At 37.5% G+C, this 22145-nt stretch overlaps 1 pseudogene; it reads left to right on the top strand.

Moving 5' to 3' along the window:
- The first annotated feature begins 228 nt into the window (after window positions 1-228).
- Window positions 229-17233, top strand: LOC128579072 (N-lysine methyltransferase KMT5A-like; annotated as a pseudogene).
- Window positions 17234-22145: the final 4912 nt, after the last annotated feature.

Genomic DNA, 22145 nt, shown 5'->3' with positions numbered 1-22145 from the left:
CAGGATCCTGGGATGAAACTTATTTTGTTTAAAAGATTAAAGGTCAGAGGCTCCATCCAGAAGGAGAGATAAACAACAGAAGATTCTCAAGAAAGCTGATGGTTTGGAGCTGATCTAAGAAAGAAGATTGAGGAATGCACATCACCCTTGCAGAGGCAGGCTGCAACCCCACGGAAACAAGCTATAGGTTCAAAACCCATCGCCAAGCTGACCTGAGTCCTGTCCCCCATGAGAACGGCTCATACTGAACTTTCTACAAAAAAGAGAACAGAGTTCAATCTCATTTTTACCCCACGGGAGAGAGCCACTATTAACAGGATCTCCTTCCCTAAAGAGATCCCAGATGTGAGCCTCGGCTTCCTCCTGCCCAACGTAAAACTGAACACATACCTGCAATTGTGAACTCCCAGCCCACCCCTCCATCCCTACCCCATGTTTTGGAAGTCTATCCCCTGTGGAGTTCAGATTGTTTGGGCAATTTCTTGAGAGGTATGGTCATGGCTTTGGGCTCTATGTGTCTGTTCTAAAACAGCTACATGGGCATGAAGTCGGGATTGCAGACAAAGGGCACCAAGCAGGAGAGGGAGTAATGTGGCCCACAGCAGAATGAGGCAGTGGCAGTGACAACAGGGCTCACACCCTGGGTCATACTTTGGAGAAACATTTCCTATTTTTTTTGGCAATCAGAGGGAGCCAGGCCTCTACCCTGAAGGGAGCCACATGTCAAGCAGAACTGGGATAAAAACACAGGCTCTGTGAACTGGGAATATGCCTTCGGTGGTACCTGCCTGGGCAGGATGAAGCTGGGACTAAGATAAGAGTACCCGTGCAGTTTTGGCACTCACTGTGCAGTGTGGCGGGGCTGAGGCAGAGTCCCAGCTTTTGTGGAATCAAAATATGCCCAGCCCACAGTGTAGCATAGCTGGGAAAGAATCTCAAACTCTGTTAGAATACACAGTGACAGCACCAGCCTTGGGTGGGGCTGGGACAGAGACACTCTCTCTGAGCTCTAATTGCACCCAGCCCACTGCAGAGTTCACTAGAGACAGAAACTGCAAACTCCACGAGAATACACATGACAGCAGCACCAGCCCGGAGTGTGGCTGGGACAGAGATGTATCCTTCTCTGAGCTCTAGTTACACCCAGCCCACCACAGAGCACAGTGGAGACAGAGGCAGAAAATCCATGAGATTACTCATGGCAGTGGCACCAGCCTTGGGCAGAGAAGCTACTGAACGCTACAGGGAACCAGGGAGCCCGGATTCAGACCCATGAGGTTACTCTGGTGGAAGATTATAACACACAGGAGACTCTGATCTTCCTTTCCTCAGGCAGACCCATATCCCTGTTGCTTCCACCTAGTGAAGGAACCAGGGCTGTAGTCCTGTGGGCCTACCAGTGGCAGGGTGAGGCTGCAGCATAGGGCAGGGAAGGAGGCACCAATTCCTCTGGCCTGACTATTGGCCTGAGTGAACCTTCCCATCCCCTTGACTACCAGAGAGAGCCAAACTCCAGCATTTTGGGTTTCTGGGTCCAAATTGCCTGTGGAAACCTACCACCAGGTTACTGATCACTAATCGAACTCTCACAGTTCAGCAGTGTTTTGTACTGCCTGGGATAATTGCTTTTGGAACTATGGATTTGGGCAGTCCACACGGAGACCATCCAAAATTGAACAGAGGTTGTGTTGAACTGAGAGGGACTGACCCCTCCTACAATAGGTTGCAATACATGCTGGAGAGGGGTGAGGGATCTTAGGTTCCGGTACCTCCCCCTAGCTGAGATTTTATCCTTCTCTTATGAGTCAGTAGCATAGAAGACAACAAGTAAGAGCCGGCTAGCTCTATCACACCAATTTGCTTCTCAGTTTCTCTAGCTGCAGGTCTGAAAGGGACATTTGTAAAGCTAAGGAAAAACCACAAGCACTAATCACTGCTCTTTGGTAAAGGGCTAGTGAACGACATTCGTGGAACCCCAAATTCAATCACACCCTTCCAGTTTTAATACCCCAATACAGAAATTAAGCATGAAGCAGAACCAGAGGAACAACTCTGGCAACATGAATAATCAGAGAAAATCAACTCCCCCAAGGAATGACAAAAGGTATATCTCAGAAGATGTTATTTATAAACAAATGGTCAAAATGTTAGAAGTATAATTCAGAATTTGGATTGAAAATAAGATGAATAAATTGGAGGAACAGATGGATATAGAAATCTAAAATGTTGTACAAAAGTTGTCTCAAGACGTAAATGAATTCAAAGACAAATTTATCAAGGATATGGATGTAATGAGAAATCAAATAGCAGAGCTCAGTGAAATGAAAAATTTATTCAAGGAGCTCCAAAAGTCAGTAGAATACCTCCATAATAGAAAGATTTTTTTAAATCGAAGACAAAACATATGAACCCACCCAAACATTCAAAGAGGCAGACAGATGGAGAGCAAAACTGATCTTTCCCTGAGAGTGTTGTGGAATATTCCAAAGAACAAACCTTCACCCTGTAATATTTCCTTAAGGAAAAGAGGATGGTTCTAGAAAGCACAGATTCTTTACTCTAAGAGATTATGGACGAGAATTTCCCAGGCATTGCAAGGGATACTGAAATTCAGATAGCAGAGAGTTTCAGAACCCCAGTATGTCTCAATTCAAAAAACACATTTCTAGGCACATTGTAATTAACTTCACCAAAGTTATGACTAAGGAGAAAATTCTGCAAGCAGCTAGGCATAAGAAAAGCATTACATGTAAAGGGAGAAATATCAGAATTACTGCCGATCTCTCAGACAAAAATTTCCAAGTCAGAAGAAGTTGGTCTTTAACCTTCAATCTCCTAAAACAAAATAACTTCCAGCCCAGGATCCTGTATCCAGATAAAATAAGCTTCAACTATGATGGAGAAATCAAATACTTTGATGACATACAGATGTTGAAGAAATTTGCCAGAACCAAACAAGCTCTCCAGGATATTCTCAGTCCCATCTCCATCATGACCAGCCAAATGGTCCTGGGGCAAAATAAACTCACCCTGAAATTTTGAATAAAACCTAACTTTTCCACAGGAGGGTAAGGACTAAAAATAAACACTAGACATTTGATAAACATGACACCAAAAACACTATCATGCTTTTTAATTCTCTCAATTAATGTGAATTGCTTAAATTGTCCTCTATAGAGGCATAGATTGGCTGACTAGATACATAAACCCAGACCAGATATTTGTTGCATAGAAGAGGCGCACCTTACCATAAAAAATAAAAATAGACTCAGAAGGGATGGACATCTATAATTCAGGCAAAAGGAAAACAGAAAAAAAGCAGGGGCTGCATTTCTATTTGCAGACACAATAGGCTTTAAACCAACAATAGTAAGGAAACATAAGGATGGGTACTTCATATTTGTCAAGGTAAACACCCAACATCAAGAAATTTCAACTATTAACACTTATGCACCCAAACAGAATGCTCCTCAATTTGTAAAAGAGACCATAACAGACCTGAACAGACCCTTCCTGCACCATAATAGTTGAAGATTTTAATACCACTTTGGCAGTGGTGGACAGATTCTCCATGATTAAACTAAGTAAAGATATTTTGGACTTAAACCTGACCATAGTACAATTTGACTTAAGAGACATCTAGAGAACATTTCATACGAATAAAACTGAATACATCTTCTTCTCATCAGCCCATGGAACTTCCTCCAAAATTGATCACATCTTAGGTCACAAGTCTAACCTCAGAAAATGTAACAGAATATAAGTTATTCCTTATACCTTCTCGGACTATCACAGAATTAAAGTTGAACTCAACAACAACAGGAATCTCCATCTCATACAAAGTCTTGGAAGCTAGATAACCTTATGCTGAATGATAGCTGGGTCATAGGGGAAATTAAGAGGAAAATTACTCTTAGCAAAGTAAATCAAAAATGGAAAAAAAATGTATCCAGTGTACTCAGCTCTACTGTGAAACTAATTTATAGCTTTCACATGAAAGCTGTAACCCAATTATAGCCTCAGAATATGGGGAAAGGGGAAAGATGAGATGAGTGGTGGATAGGTAATTGGTGGGACCACACCTACGGTGCATGTTACAAGGGTACTTGCAAAACTTACTAAATGTAGAATATAAATGTCTTAACACAATACCTAAGAAAAAACCAGGAAGGCTATGTTAACCAGTGTGATGAAAATATATCAAATTGTCTATAAAACCAGTGTATGATGCCCCATAATTGCATAAATGCACATGGTTATGATTTAATAAATAAATAAATAAAATTGCTCTAAATGAATCATGGACCTATAAGTAAGGGCTAAACTACAAATGTTTTGAAAGAAAACATAGAAGAAAATTCATGTGACCTAGGATTAGACAAAGAGTCCTTAGATAGAATTCAAAAACCCTAATCCATAAATGAAAACTTTCATAAATTAATCCGCATCAACATTAAAAAAGATTGTTTATTACAAAGGCACTATGTAGGAAATGAAAAGAAAGCCACAGGTTGTGGGGAAAAACACAACTCACATATGTGCATATCTGTTAAATGACTTCTATCTAGATGTATGAAGAGCTGTCATAATTCAATGATAAGAAGATAATTCAATTAAAATGTGGGTAAAATATTTGAACAAATATCTTCCTTTCACTAAGGAATATGTACAAATGTCTAATAAGCATCTTAGCAGATGCTTCACATCATTAGTCATCAGAGACATGCAAATTAAAACTACAATGAGATACCATCACACACGTACTAGAATGGCTGTAAGCAGTTAAGGGGTTGGCAGATTACTGGGCCATTATTTTTATAAATAAAGTTTTACCACAACACAGCCACTCCCATTTGTTTATGTACCGTCTATGACTGCTTTCATAGTATCATAGCAAAGTTGGGGAGTTGCTACAGAGACCGTAGTGGACTACAGATTCTAAAATATTTACTATCTGGCCCTTTACAGAAAAAATAAAAGTGTTTGTGAGTTCGTGGTAGGTAAATTACACCTCAGCATTGCTGATGCAAACATAAAATGCTATGGCCACTTTGGAAGACAATTTGGTGGCTTCTTAAATGGTTAATCATAAATTTACCATATTATATAGCCATTCCATTCCTAAGTAATGAAGAGAAATGAGATGGCATGTCCAGATAGACTTACATAGGAATGTTCACAGCAGCACTATTCAGTACAGCCAAAAAATAGAAAGAACAAAATATTCATCATCTGCTAAACAGAGAAGTAAAATATGGTCTATCCATACAAAGGAATACTTTTTACTGCTTATACATGCTATAACATGGATGAACTTCAAAAACATTATGTTAAATGAAAGAAACCCAATGCAAAACATCGTGTATTATTAATAATATTGAATTATTTCATATATATGAAATGTCCAGATAAGGCCTTAAATCTAGAGACAGAAAGCAGATTAGTAGCTGCCAAACTGTAAGTGTAGAAACAGGGATTGACGACAAATGAACACAAGGTATCTTTCAAAGGAGTAGGGCGCCGGCCCCATATGCTGGAGGTGGCAGGTTCAAACCCAGCTCCAGCCAAAAAACTGCAAAAAAAAAAAAAAAAAAAAGAGTGATCAAAATATTTCAAAACTAGATTATGGTTGTGAGACAAGGTAGCAAATGTAAGAAGTCATGTTTGCTCATTTATGTTTGCCTACATAATTTCACAAAGCCTCTGTCTCTATGACAATGTGCAGCTCTCTCGAGGGATGCTTTGAAGACAAAACAGGATAGAGCACACAGCCCCCCACATATCTTGCCTCAGTTACTATATTTCTTTGTCTGGTTTTATAAATGTAATTGATGTATCTGACCATCACTGGTTAATTCTCATTCATATGACTATAGATTTTCGAAAGTGGTAACAGGTACATACGTAACCAAAGTGTAGAGCTTCTTTGATGAATCTTCATCCTCATTACTTTTTCTGGACAACTGGACATGGGTGTGGTATGGGATATTGCTATTCCTTTGGCCCAGTTTTGCTGAGCCTGGTATCTATGCACACATCTGGAGTTTTCATCTTCTTCATGGCAAATTTCTGGATCTCTCTGAGTGCCTGAGGTCAGCACTTCTTGAAGCCCACTCCATAGAGGTGCTTGTAAATGTTGACTGTATTCCTAGAGCACAATCTCATTGATAGCAGAACTGCCCTTCTTCTCATCACCCTTCTTTGCGGGAGCCAGCTTGCTGGGCTCAAATTAGAAAGAAAGGATACAAGGGATTGTAGAGGAAAGCAGCAGTCACAAGTCCCTCTGTTTCTTAAAAGATAAGATGATGAAATGAAACTACATTAGAACAATTTACTCCCTCAATACATAAGAAACGAGCAATAAGTTGTAAACACTGAAATTCATATACATACACATACATGTGCACACATGTGTCCACAGACATTATTGAAATCAGCCCAACTAGACTGGTGGCCAAGAAAAGAACCAGAGAGGTCTGACGCAAATAGAGAGGTCTAGCTTGGCTCAATATCTATCTCTAGCCTATCTGCCCTATAGCCTCCTTGGTGAATTGATAAAATCCTGAAAATGCTGGCTAATGTCATCAAACCTGAAGTGATGTAAACTGAATGAGAATCTTTATCTTTTAGTTCTTCTTACTACACAGTATATATAGCTCCTAGAGAAGAATAGAGGTGGTAAAAAATGAAAATGACTCTCAGACTAAAGGGAAATTTTCAGAACTACCCATTGAACTGGAAAAATGTTCCAAATAAGAAGAAACCCTAACAGACAATTCATTTTAAAAAGATTGTTTTAAAGTCCACTGAACAAAGGCCACCAGGAGCATTTCTATAATAAAAAAAGTTGGTTCATTTATCTTGCTGCAGCAAGGTAGAAAATACTCTAGAGCAGTGTTTTTCAACACTTTTTATCTCACATCACACTTGAACCTATAGTTAAAATTCTTAAATTATGTTGATGAAAAACAAGAGTGAGAAAAAAGATTATGGGCTTGTTGCCCGTAGTTCAGTGGTTAGGGCATCGGCCACATACACTGGAGCTGGTGGGTTCAAACCGGGCCCAGGCCTGCTAAACAACAATTAAAACTACAACAAAAAATAGCCAAGCATTGCGGCAGGTGCCTGTAGGCATAGATACTTAGGAGGCTGGGGCAATAGAATCACTTAAGCCCAAGAGTTGGAGGTTGTTGTAGCACTTTACCAAGGGCGACATAGTGAGACTCTGTCTCAAAAAAAAAAAAAAAAGGAAAGAAAGAAAGATTATACTTACTGTGCTTTGAACTTCTTTCAAAAATAATTTAATTAATGATTTTTAAAAATTTTCACAGCATACCGAAGATAATCTCCTGGTACACTAGTTAAAAATGACTAGTCTAGAGAAACTCCCTCAGGAAAAAGAAGCTGAAAGGAGCTTCTCACAGGATTTGGGCTTGTGCTAGATTATCCCAAGAAAAATTAAAAAAGTGAGGATCAGTTGAGGACTGAGATTTTCAATAAATTGGGGAAATTAAATGGCTACATAACCTATCAACTTTTATATCAGATATAGGATTAAACCAAGACTAAAGTTGTCATTGGTAAAGGAACAGTAGTCACTCAGGTTACTCAGAAGATAGGGATGTTTTATTATTTCCATGGTTGCAAAATGGTTTTATCTCTGTCTTGTTCCAAACATAGTCACAAAGTGGCCTTGTCTGTATCTTATTTATATTCTAGAAAGTATTCTTTATGTCAATTTGAGAATACCATGAACTGGTTGCTACCTGCTAAAAAGGAAGCTTCATTCTATCTCAAGATGATTTACCACCATAGCAGTAAGGAAAATGCAAATTCCAGCAATAAATACCCTTCAACTTACAGTAGATTGGCAAAAATTTAAAAAATGGTAATACCCATTGCTAAGGGAAATGTAAGGAAATGATGTTTCTCATACACTGAAGACAGAGAATGAATTGTTACAAGTTTTTAATGTTATTATTATGGAGTATTTCCAACATATATGAAAGAAGACTGGCTCGGCACCCATAGCACAGTGATTACGGTGCCAGCTATGTAACCCAAGAGTGGCAGGTTCTAACCCAGCCTAGGCTAGTTAAAGAAGGACAATTGCAACTAAATATAGCCAGGCATTGTGGGTAACTGTAGTCCCACCTATTTGGTAGGCTGAGACAAGAGAATCCCCTAAGCCCAAGAGCTGGAGGTTGCTGTGAGCTGTGACTCCACAGCACTCTCTAGAGGATGCCATAGTGGGACTTCGTCTCAAAAAAAAAAAAAATAGGATAAGACAATGGATAAACAATTGGACTTCCATAATAACAGTTTCAACAACTATGAATTCATAGCCATTCTCATTTCATCCATGTTTCCATCCACTTCTTTCCCTTGAGTATCTTTCTGAAGCCAATTAGAAGCAAATTATTTTATCCATAGATATTTTAGTATGTATATCTACCATTACTTCATCTACAAAACCATAAAAATTCCTTAATTTAGTGAAAGGTCTACTTACTGTTCAAATGTCTAATTGTATTATAAATTCCATACTTATTTGTATATTTTGTTTGAATCATGATTCAGATAAAATCCACTCATTTATATTAGGTGATATGACACACAACCTTTTAAAGTAATATGGCCTTATACACTAAAAACAAAAATACACATATCCTTTGATCTAGTGAGTTTAATTTTAACAATCTATGGATGAATGTATGAGAATACTTATTGTGACACTATTTGTAATGACAAAAAACTTGAAAGCAACTTGAATATGCGGAATTGGAGGAAGGGTAAATAAATATGTACCAATATGGTAGAAATAACTGTCACCTAAAAATTATGTTATCAAAAAATTACATTTAAAAATCTGAGGCTGTTGATCTGGTGGCTGCCATGGTGACTTAAGCAAAATTACTATAGCTGAGAAATATATATATATAGTTCGTTATCTCACTTTAGTAAAAGCAAATGACAAATTCACAATCTTTTATATATCTTTATGTGTGTTTGTGTGTGTGTGCGTGCGTGCATGTATGCATGTATCTATTTATCGTTGGAAATGCTTATATGGAGAAAGAAGAATGGGCTTACATACCTAGGCAAACAACATTTCTGGGTGCCCAACCCTTTTTGTTTCCTGTTGCACATTACTAAAAATAAGAGTTGTCTTGGGCCATACAGTAAATACACAAACACTAACAAAAGCTGATTAGCAAAAAAATAAATAAATAAATAATCTATGCATACTTTTCATGACATCAGACACCACATACAAGCAAAAAAAGTCCTCACAAAATTAACATGCAGCCTACAGGCAGCAGATTGGACACCCCTGTCTGGTCAAGGAAAAATGTATAAGTCAAAAGCACAAAGGGACACAAAAATAAAAACAGATTATAAAAATCAGAAAGTATTTACATTATACATTAAGTGAAATGTATAAACCGAAACTCTAGCCACAATATTGTTACAAGTATGTAAAGCAGCATATACATACAATGATACCTAGGACAACAGAAGACTTGAGTTTTACATTTTTGACTTGGATGTCTGTTTTCACAAGATTAATGTTCTATATATCATTACTCAAATGCCTATTATAACAAAAATAAGAGCACATCAATTTTGTGTGTTTGACTTTGTTTATCAATAATATGAATGCAAAAAATGTTCAGATAATTCTGTAGAAAATTGATGTTAAGTAACTTCAGTAGTTTGCTAACTCAAGGCAGACAACATACTACTTGTACTTGTAGCAGATAAAACTACTCCCCCCAAGAAATCCTGGAATGCCTAGTTTAATACAGTGTCAGCTGATAATTTCTAAAAAACTAAGTTATGCATTATGGCCATTAATGCAGTTTGGCCTCAATTAGTGTCCTATCCCAACTATAACTCAAATAAAAAAAATGTAAAAGTATGGCACTCTATATTTCCTACTGTACTTACTGCCAATAAACAAGTTGTTTGAGATAAAGACAGGATTTGTGCAATTCATCCCTTCCTAAATTATTTCCTACATTATTCTAATGTAATGTATTGCTTTGAACAGTCTCTTTGGAGCACCACTTGCCCAGGAGTCCATTGGCCCCAGAGGAAGTTGACTCAATTCTCCTACTACTTGTCCTCATTTAATTAAAATTCGTGAATTACCATAGTGCCAAATGTTCCTTCAAATGCTGTGCACCAAATCAGACAACTGTAAACAGAAATATAAATCCAATGCTGAAACTCTGTGGCTGTAAAATGTTACAGAATGTGCTTATAATCATTTTTAATACTCCTATTCACTCAAAAATGATTAATTTCATTTTTTTTACCCTAGAATTTGCAGATTCCCAGAAGTTCTGGGTACTCAAATAGAGAAGGAGAGTTAGGATTTTAATAAGCTTATTGATGAAAGCCACTAGGATAATAACGTCATCAATTAGCCTGCTAGTTGAATTCTACTTAAGAACTGATTGATGTTGTAATTCAGATTAACTATTTAGTTCCTCTTTTTTTTTTTATTTTTCTCCTGCTCCCACACTTGAATAATTTCCCCATCAAAAAATGCCATTTTGAATATTTGGACAAAAAATTGAACTTTAAATCAGCAACTCCACTTCTAGAATTCAAATTTTAAAGAGGCATTCAGTCCAGAGTACAAAGATATATGCCTACAGGTGTAGGATAATACTGTAAATATGTTCATTATTTAATGCCTACTGTAATAAATTAACCAAGCAATGTAATACTTTAATTAATCAGTGTTAATTATCCATAGACATTCTACTGTTAGCTATTGGAAAAGATGAACAGCAGAGGAGGCAGAAAAGTCATTGTATATGAACAGATAGTTTAGAGGAAAAAACTCAAATGGCCAACGAACATTTTAAAAGTAACTCCACACATAATGAAGCAAATGCAAATCAAGACAAAATACAATCTCAAATTATTCGATTAGTAATTACTAAAAAGCTTGATGACCAGTGCTTGAGGAATTCTGGCAAACAAGCATTCTCAAAAACTTGTTCAAATGTTTTTTAGTGCAACATTTCTGGATGACAATTTAGTGTTTCTATCAATATATAAAACACATATGTCCTTTAACCCAGTTCCCAGTACTTAAAGATTTCCCTATAGACATGAAGGCAATAACATAATTGGTAATAGTAAAAACAAAATATGCGACAAATAAAATCCTATGAACAACCAAACATCCATTGTAGAAAAGCAGTTAAATAACTGGTGGTACATCCTCACAAGTGACTTTTTTATGCAAGCTGTTAAAAAGAAAAAGATATATTTATACTGCATTTAGAGAATGATCCCCAAGATACATAAAACGAGAAAAGCAAAGTAAATAATTGCATATAGTAATTAATTGTAATTAATTAATTATTACAATTGTAATAATTGTAATCTTTTCAAGCAAGAAACAGAAATTGAAAAGCAATAAGTATATGCCATAGTTTTATATATTTTCAAACATTTCCAGGAAATGAATAAAGGAATTCAGTCTTGAGAAGAACTAGGTAAGGGAGAGTGGCTTTCAACTTTTCAGTTTCTAACTTTTTTGTAGCAAGAATTTTCTAATTTCACAGATGTGTTGCTTTTAATTGTATAAATTGCTCAGTTAGGGGTATCAGGAATGGGAGAATGTGGTACAATATTTTGTTAGGTTCTTTATGCTTTTCTATATAATAGAGAAAATTTCATACTATTTTAAAAACATGAGCCAGTAAAATTGATTTTATATGGATATATATTTAAGACAGAGTCTCACTCTGTCGCCCTGGGTAGATTGCTGTGGTGTAATCATAGCTCACAGCACCCTCAAACTCCTGGGCTCAAGCAATACTCTTTCCTCAGCCTCCCAAGCATCTGGGACTATAAGTGGCTGCCACAACACCCAGCTAGTTTTTCTATTTTCTGTTTTCTGTATGCAACAAATAAAACCTTATAAACAAACAAATATCCATCATACAAAAGCAGTTAAATAATTGGTAGAGATGGGGTCTCGCTCTTGCTCAGGCTGTTCTTGAATTCCTGAGTTCAAGCAATCCACCAGCCTCAGCCTCCCAGAGTACTAGGATTACAGGCAGAGCCAAGGAGGCCACTAACTCATAGCCTTGTGTACGGTTCCAGCTTCAGCCTTTGGAAAGAAGGCATTGGTAAATCCTTCTTGTAACATACTCCGGATTTCTTTATATTTAGCACAGGTGGGGGTCTTGCTTTTGTGCAGACTGGTAAGGAGCTCTTGACTTCAAGGAACCCACACAGACCAGCCCACCAACTTCCTGGAGCTGTAGGTTTGGTTAAAGGACTCCAACAACCACCACGATTTCTCCTGCCACTCTCTAACTCTCTTACTATCCTTTTTCTCTCCTTTTCTTTAATTTTTTTCTTCCATTCCCTCTTCTTTATTTTTCTCTTTTTCTTTTCTTTCTCCCTCTTACTTTTTTCTCATCTTCCTCTTGGCCTTATACCAAAGGCCATTTCAACATCTAAACTCTGGGACAAATCATTTACTTATTTATTTATTGAGACAGAGCCTCAATATGTTGCCCTGGGTCGAGTGTTGTGGCATCACAGCTCACAGCAATCTCCAACTCCTGGGCTCAAGCGATTCTCCTGCCTCTGCCTCTGAAGTAGCTGGGACTACAGGTGCCTGCCACAGTGCCTGGCTATTTTTTGAATTGCAGCCATCATTGTTTTTGGTGAGCCCAGGCTGAATTCAAACCCACCAGCTCATTTATTTTCTTAGCTAGCACCTGTGGCTGAATCCTTAGCCGCTTGAGCCACAGGTGCTGAGCCTAGACAAGGAATTTATAGCAAAAGAGAGAGATAACAGGAAAAAAAATAGAAGGAAAGAGTTAATGAGAAGAAAACATTAGGAGGAACAAACAGGAAAATTTTGGCAACACAAAAAACCAGAATACAGCAACTGCATCCCCCAAAGGAACATGAGGTAGAAAACACAGGGCATTCCACAAGGAAAGAATTAATGGAAATGAAAGAAATGGAAGTTAAAATATGAATGGCAAAAATAAGAAAGAATTGATGAGCACATGGAAAAACAGAACCAAAAAAAAGGACAAAAGCTATAAAGAATATAGAAAGGATATGGCATAGCTTAAGGCCTTAAAAGAATCAATCATGGAACTTAAAGATGAAGTAGAAAGTATCAATAACAGATTAGACCATGGAGAAGAAAGAATCTGAGAGCTATAGGATACAGCTCTTGAGCTAACCCATCCAGTTAAAGAGGCACAAAAGAGGACAGAGAAAGCAGAATATTTGCTCAGAGAATTATAGACTTCATGAAGCATTCAAACATACAAATTACAAGTATTCCTGCAGAGGACAAAGAATGTTCCAAAGGAATGGAAGTCCTATGTGTGGAGGATATCATAAATGAAAATTTCCCAAGTATCACTAAAGATTCTGAAACACTCCTTTTTGAGGGATATCAAACTCTGCGCAATCTCAACACAAAGAGAGTATCTCCAAGAAACATTGTAATGAACCTGTCCAAAGTCAAGGCAAAAGAGAAAATTCTGCAAGCAGCCAGATTAAGTGCCAATTGACCTAAAGGGCAAGATCCAGCAGGGTGATAGTTGATTTTTCAGCTGAAACTTTCTAAGCCAGAAGAGAATGGTCAGCCACATTTATCCTTCTTAAAAAAAATAATCTTCAGCCCAGAATTCTGTATCTTGCTAAACTAAGCTTCAAAATTAATGGAGAAATAAAATATTTTGCAGATATGCAAATACTGAGGAAATTCACCACAACAAGACCAGCTATAGAGGAAATACTTAGACCTATTCTGCACACCGAACTTCACAATGGATCATCAAAGCAAACAAGCACAAACTAGACAAAGCCTGGCTTCCACAATAGCACAAAGGATAAAACTAAACAATGGACCTTCTCTAAATAAGATGAAAGAACTCCACCACACTTATCAATTCTCTCAATAAATGTAAATGGATTAAATTTCCCACTGAAGGGGCACAAGCTGCTTGATTGGATTGAAAAGCACAAATCATCCATACGCTGTCTCCAGGAGGTACACCTAACCTTGAACAACAAAAAAAGACTCAAGGTAAAGGGTTGGAAAACAATATTTTAGGCAAATGGAAACCAGAAGAAAGGATGGATCACAACCATATTTTCAGATACAAGGGCTTTAAAGCAACAAAAATTAAGAAAGATAAAGATGGTCACTTCATGCTGATCAGGGAACAATACCTCAAGAGGACATTTCGAATTCTAAATAGTTACACACTCAAGTTAAATGCTCCCAGATTTATGAAGCAGGCATTGATTGGTCTGAGCTATATGATACACTGCAACACCATAATAGCTGGTGACTATAATACCCCTCTGGTTGAACTGGACAGATCATCTAAACAGAAACTAAACAAGGCACTTAAATTCAATCATAGAAAAAATGGCCTTAATAGACATATACAGAAAAAAACATCCCCAAACAAATGAATATACATTCTTCTTTTCAGCCCATGGAACATATTGTAAAATACATCATAATGTAGGTCACAAATCAAACCTCAACAAAACTTTAGAAATTGAAATTGTACCTTGTATCTTCTCAGACCACGGGGCAATAAAGATAAAACTTAACTCCAAAAAATTTATCCCCACACAAAGACATAGAAACTAAACAACCCTATGCTGAATAACATCTGGAAGAGATACAGGAGGAAATTATTAAACTCCTCAAACATAACAGCTATGGAGCTACAAGTTACCAAAACTTGTGAGATACTGCAAAAGCAGTCCTAAGAGAGACATTTGTCATATTCAATGCATACATTCAAAACACAGAAAAAGAGCAAATCAACAATCTAATGAATCATCTTAGAAATGGAAAATGAAGAGCAATTCAATCCCAAATCTACCAGAATAACCAAAGTTAGATCAGAAATAAATGAAACTGAAAAAAATAAAATAAATAATCACTCAGAAAATTAACAAAAAGTTGATTTTCTTTTGAGCAAATAAATAAAATAGAAAAACTTTTGGTCAGGTTTACTAGAAATAGAAAAGTAAAAGCTCTAGCAACCTCAATCAGAAGTAAAAAAGGAGAAATAACACCAGATACCACTGAGATATAAGAAAATTATCCCTGACTAGTACAAGAAACTATATGCCCAGATTTGACAATGAGAAGGAAATGGAACAATACCTGGAATCATACTGTCTCCCTAGACTTAACCAGGAAGAAATAGATCTCTTGAACAGATCAAGCACTAACACCAAAGAAACAATAAAAAATATTCCAACACAAAAAAGTCCTAGACCAGGTGGTTTCACACCACAACTATATAAAACCCTCAAAGATAAACTTGTACCTATGCTATAGAACCATTTTCAAAACATTGAGAAAAAAAGGAACTTTCCCTAACATGTTCTATGAACCAAATATCACCCTGATACCAAAACCAGAAAACGACCCAAATAAAAAGGAGAATTAAAGATCCATTTCACTAATGAATATTGATTCAAAACTACTCAGTAACTTCTTACCCAATAGATTACAGCAACACACTAAAAAAATTATATACCACAATCAAGTAAGTTTCATTCCAGGTATGTAAGGCTGGTTTAACATATGCAAATTTGTAAATGTAATTCACCGTATTAACAGAAGCAAAAACAAAGGCCACATTAATGTTCACAGCTATGATTTAATAATTAAAAAAAAGTCCATATGATCCTTCCAATAAATGTAGAAAAAAACATTTCATAACAGGGCAGTGCCTGTGGCTCAAAGTAGTAGGGCGCCAGGCCCATATTCCAGAGGTGGCAGGTTCAAACCGAGCCCTGGCCAAAAACTGCAAAAAAAAAAAAAAAAAAAAATTTTGAAAACACTCAGTAGCCTTTTCTAACAAGAATACTTAAGATCTTACTGGGGTGGGAGCCGGATAGCCGGCGGGAGGGCCACTGAGGACACGCCACCAGTGCCTCCGTCCCTGTGAGCCTGTTCCAGGAGGCCCAGGGCTGCCACAGTGCACAGGAGCCAGGGCCTGCCTTGCAGGCCTTGAGGGAAGGGGGTGCCTTGCGGTGCCGCCTGCGTTCCTAGGGCACCACGGTGCCACTGGTGGCTTCTGCAGTGGCAGCTGCAGCGGTGGTGGCTCGGCTGCAGTGGCAAAGGCGCAGGGCACGCCTCCATAGTCTGAGCTGGGCTGCAGGCAGGAAGATGTTCAAGCCCAGCGCAGTGTAGGCCGCAGTGGTGGCAGCGACGGCCCAGGGCCTAGAGATGGTGGAGCGGAGGGGCTGTGCAGGCTCCACAGCCACAGGGAGAACGCATTTCCTGGGCAATCAAAGATCTATTCCTACAGGAGTCCGAACAAATTCTCTGGAGTGCTTTACCCCCTTCAGGAAGAAAATTCAGTTGCACATCTCGATGTCAAATACCAGGGGAAACCATTAGATGGAATCTACAGGTGACGAGAAGAGAAAAGAAATCCTGGAAATGCAATATGGAATACCATGAAGTCTGAAGAACAGATCAAAGATGACAGAAAAGGTCCCCTGGCACCTTTGCCAAACCAAAAGTCTGAAGCAGCAGAGCCTCCAAAAACTCCAACCTGGTCTGGTGATTCTACCAATGCAGCAGTTGCCAATCAAGCTCTGAAAAAGCCCATCATGGGCAAACAGACCCCTCGGGAGAAAGCTCAAGGAAAAACACAACAAAAATGCAAGCTCACAGATTTCTACCCTGTCCGAAGGAGCTCCAGGAAGAGCAAAGCTGAGCTGCAGTCAGAAGAAACAAAGAATAGATGAATTGATCGAAAGTGGGAAAGAAGAAGGCATGAAGATTGACCTCATTGATGGCAAAGGCAGGGGTGTGATAGCCACCGAGCATTTCTCCTAGGGTGACTTTGTGGTAGAATACCACGGGGACCCCATCAAAATCACCGATGCCAAGAAGCGGGAGGCTCTGTATGTGCAAGACCACTCCATAGGCTGTTAAATGTACTATTTCCAGTATCTGAGCAAAACCTACTGTGTGGATGTAACTGGAGAGACAAATCGCCTGGGAAGGCTGATCAATTCTAGCAAGTGTGGGAATTGACAAACCAAACTGCACACAGGGATGGCATTACCTCACCTCATCCTCATCGCCACCTGAAATATTGAGGCTGGACAGGAGCTCTTGTATGACCATGCCGACCGCAGCAAGGCTTCCATCAAAGGCTACCCATGGCTGGAGAATTAGCTGATTGGCCCGTCGCCCTCCTTCCCTCACCCCTTCTTCTTCAAAGGACAAAGTGCCCTTAAAGGGAATTGATTTTTTTTCTTTTCTTTTCTTTTTTTATTGTTAAATCATAGCTGTGTACATTTGTGCAATCAAGGGGTACAATGTGCTGGTTTCATATGCAATCTGAAATATTCTCATCAAACTGGTCAACGTAGCCTTCGTGGGATTTTCTTAGTTATTGTATGTAGACATTTGTATTCTGCATTTAGTAGCTTTCTCCTCTATCCATTCTAAGATGCACCGTGGGTGTGGCCCCACCCATTACAGAAGGGAGGGGGGAACTCAGGGTGCAGGGAGGGTAATGGGTGGGGAATTGATTTTTTTTTTACACACTTAATCTTAGCAGATGACTTCAGATGATTTTTGAAAAGTATATGCGGATGCCTTTTCACTGTAGTATTTAAATATCTGTTACATGTTTCCAAGGTAGACTTGAACAGATGGCCATATAGTAAGAAAACTTTTATATTCCAGTTGCTATTGTACTTTTCTTGTATACAAGTTGAACATTTGTGCAACCCTGTGTGCAATCAAGGACTCAGCACAGGTTTTAGAGGAAAGAGTCAAACATGAACTAGGAGGCTGGGCAAGTCTCCCGCCTCCAGTGGAAGAGCCAGGACTTTGTCCCCACACTCCCAACATCTATGTTTGGTGGGTGTGAGGAAGACGCTGCCTCCTGAAGCCTGGACGACATGTTTTCAAGCTCTTGTTCTCCTGATATCTCATCAGGCACACATTGAAGTATATGAATATATAATTTTTAAGGTTTCACAGTAAGCTAGTCTTCCCCTCTGCTTTCTTGAAAGCTAACTGACCACGTGGCCTTGAAGCATGTTCCATGCAGAGATTTACTCTTCCAGAGGCTACTGCCTTTCTGGGCACCTTGAAGCATCAGGGCAGGAAATCAAACCAGTTGTGGGCAGGGAAAGCACTGCTTACCTACCTTGCCAGGGCAGGGTTTCCTGAAACTGGGTTAATTCTTTATAGAAATGTGAACACTGAATTTCTTTTTAAAAAATAATAGTAATAAATAAAAAAAACCCAGGAAATTAAAAAGAAAGAAAGAAAAAAAAAACAGAAAACAACTTCCATGTATATAGGTCTTGAAGTGAGTGAAGAGGTTGCGTTATATTGGGGGCTGTTTTCATTTTTGTAGAAGAGATCTGAGATGGTATTCTATTCTAATTAGAAATAAGTTTTGTAATGGGGAAAAAAAAGAACACTTAAGAATGTAGGTATAGGTGGCACATATCTTAAACTGATTGGAGAACAACCCTATGCTGAATATGACATGTAAGACAAACCCACAACTAATATACTAAATGGAGTAAAACTGAAAGCCTTTGCACTTAGAAAAGGAACCAAACAAGTATGTCCTCTGTTCACTACTATTGCCACTACTATTCAACATACTGCTGCTGGAAGTTGTAGCTAATTCAATCAGCAAGAGAAGGCTATAAAGGGCACCCAATTGAGGGAAGAGGACATCAAATTCTTGTTCGTTGACCAGAATATTATCTTATACTTAGAAAACCCCAGAGACTCAACAACAAGACTCATGGAAGTAATCAAGAAATATAGTAACAACTCAGGGTATAAAAACGGTGTTCACAAATCAGTAGCCTTTGTATATGCCAATAACAGCCTAGTCAAGAAGCTAATCAAAGATTCAATTCCTATCAGAGTACACTCAAAGAAAATGAAATACCTGTGAATATACCTTAAAAAAGGTGAAGGATCTCTACAAGGAGACTTATGAAACCTTAAGAAATTCATGAAACCTAACGAATGGAAGAACATACAATGATATTGGCTGGGAACAATCAACATTGTTAAAATGTCTATACCACCCAAATCAATTTACAGATTCAATGCAATCCTGATTAAAATACCAACATCATACTTTGTGGAACTAGAAAAAATAACTGTTTTGTACGGAACCAGAAATAAAAGCATATAGCCAAGGCAATTTTTAGTCATAAAAACACTGCTTTAGATTACATTATAAGTCGACAGTGATCAAAACAGCCTGGTATTGGCACAAAAATCTGAACATAGACATTTGGAAGAGGATAGAAAATGATAAACAGATGAAACCAATCTCTTAGACCCATCTGATCTTTAACAAACCAAACAAATGCAAAAAGCTCCCATTCAACAAATGTTGATGGAAGAACTGGATAACCACATGTAAAAGATTGAAATTGGACCCACATCTTCCACCATATACAAAAATTGATTCAAGATGGATAAAAGATTCAAATCTAAGACATGAAGTGACACAAACTCTAAAGAAAGTATGGGGAAACCTCTTAGGGATGTTGGCCGGGGGAAAGATTTTTTCATGAAGAAGACGTCAGTGGCAATCACAACAAAAATACACAAATGGGACTTGATTAAACTGAAAAGCTTTTGCACAGTTAAGGACACAATAATTAAAGCAAATAGACAATTTTCAGAATGAAAAAAGATACTTGAATGTTATGAATCTGACAAAAGCTTGATAACCAGGATGGATAGAGAACCCCTATTAATCAACAACAAAAAAAGAGAAAACAATCTTGTTTATCACTGGGTAAAAGACATGAGCAGAACCTTCTCTGAGGAAGACAGATGAATGGCTAAAAAATATGCAAAAATGCTCATTGTTTCTAATCATCAAAGAAATGCAAATCGAAACCACCCTGAGATATCACATAACCCTTATCACAACAAACTATATCCAGGAGTTGCAGATGCTGGCATGGATGGAGAGAGGGACACTTTTATACTGTTGGTAGGACTGCAAGCTAACCGCTTTGGAAAAACCTGTTGTAGGATGGGGACAATTTTTTAAAAAAGAAAAATCTAAAAGAATATTTTAGAAATCTTTCAGTGTATTTGGATGTAAAGAAACATAATTAAAAATATAACAGAAAAAAACTTCCTTGTGTTGAAGAAAGTCTTATTTATACAGATTGGAGTAGTTAACCATATTTTAGGCAAAAAATCAATGAAAAAGAATTTTATCAATCTTATAAATAGCCATGTCCTCACAAAATCTTAAAAATTCCTATAGGTACTTAGGAAATATTACTTTCATATTACATTATACGTCAGAGAAAAAACAAACTATATTCATTTAAACTCAACCATTTCCACAAGACAATAGAACAACAACATGTTTAGTTTTGAGGTAGAAAGTTCTGGCTTTTACTTTTATAATATATAGTACAGGTGAATTATCTTTGCATGTAAAAAACATACCTCCTGAATAAAAAAACATCCTTATTGCCTTATTGAACAAAATGTTTGTTAATGTACTTTAACTGATTAAGAAATGATGCTAAATTATTAAACATGAATAAAGAAGCCATGGAATGAAAGTTCTGGCAGTGATCACTGACTGCAAGAGAGATGTCTAAAGAACTGGTAAATATTGTCAAATTGACTATAAATATTAGATGTTACATTAAAAGGGAAAAGTGAAAAAAGTAGTAACCTGGAATTTAAATACCAAATGACACTAACAACATTTGAAGAGAGGTGACAAGTATAGTAAAGTCATCTTTCAAATTGGGAGATTTTATGATAATAAAGGTGATATAATACAAAACAAAGATAAAATTTTATTGTCTTATTTAACATCAGATAACACTGTCAAAATATGTAGAGCAAAATTTGTTAGAAATGTAAGGCAAAATTGACAAACATAATACTAATTGAAAACTTTTAATGGATTTTCTAGCATATATAATTCCTTATTAAACAGAAAGTCTCAAAATTGCAGACGTTACCAGCATAACCATTAGTACTTATGGTACGAAGCCAGAGTTTTGCCATATTCAGTAAAAGCACATAGTTGTCATAAATTAATTAAGTAGGAATGAAAATGTACTGAGAAAATCAGGAGGAAGAAGTAAGAACTGATCAAAAGAGAAAAGCAAGATGTTAATAAAGAGTAAACATTAATGATTTAGAAAAAAATTTTTTCTAGTATTTCTAAACAAAACAGCAGAATGAAACCTCGAATCGCTTGTCTGACAAGATTGAATAGACAGATGGCGAGCATATCTGATCAAGGAAAAAAGAATACAAATTCACAAACATCATTAGAGAGTAAGAAAATTGATAAAGCCACAAAATGTAAAAGATTTCTTCAGATTTTAGCAGAATATTGTATGTAGATCTTACCTAAAAAAAATTAAAACGTGGTGGCTCATGCTGTGATCCCAGCACTTTGGGAGGCTGACACAGAAGGAAGACTTAAGGTGGGAGGCCGACAGAGAAGGATCACTTGAGGCCAAGAGATCAAGACCAGTCTGGGCAACATAGCAAGACCCATGTCTCCACAAAAAATAAAAATGTTAACCAAATATGGTATACAACTACTCACTATGATGAGGCAGGAGGATCACTTAAGCCCAGGAATTTGGAGTTGCAGTGAACTGTGATTATGCCACTGAACTTCAGCCTGGGTGACAGAGTGAGACCCTGTCTTGAAAGAAAAAAAAAAAAAAAAAACTTAAGTGGTACACAAAGAATAAGGAGACAGAAAGGAGAAAGATTTAGAAGACACGGGAGCAAAGATAGTCAAATTGCCATGCTCTTCTGACTTGTCTAAAGTTATTTAGGCTAGAAAAACCCTGATACTGAACTCTGAGAAAGGAGGGCCACAAATAGAAAACTATAGAACAGTTTCCATTTTAATACCACACCTAACATACAGCAATGCTCAATGAAAACAGTGCTATCAAATTGGTAAAGATATTTTTTAAATAGTATTCAGATGTCAGTGAGTTTGCAATGAAGCTGGCATCATATCCAGTTGTTGAAAGTGCTTTCTGAAAACAGTTTGTTAGTGTGAAAAATTCATAAAGACATAACCAGA

Source organism: Nycticebus coucang, chromosome Y (assembly GCF_027406575.1).
Source record: "Nycticebus coucang isolate mNycCou1 chromosome Y, mNycCou1.pri, whole genome shotgun sequence".
NCBI lineage: Eukaryota > Metazoa > Chordata > Mammalia > Primates > Lorisidae > Nycticebus > Nycticebus coucang.
Note: the sequence above shows the minus strand (reverse complement) of the source record. Positions and strands in the feature narration are given on the sequence as shown.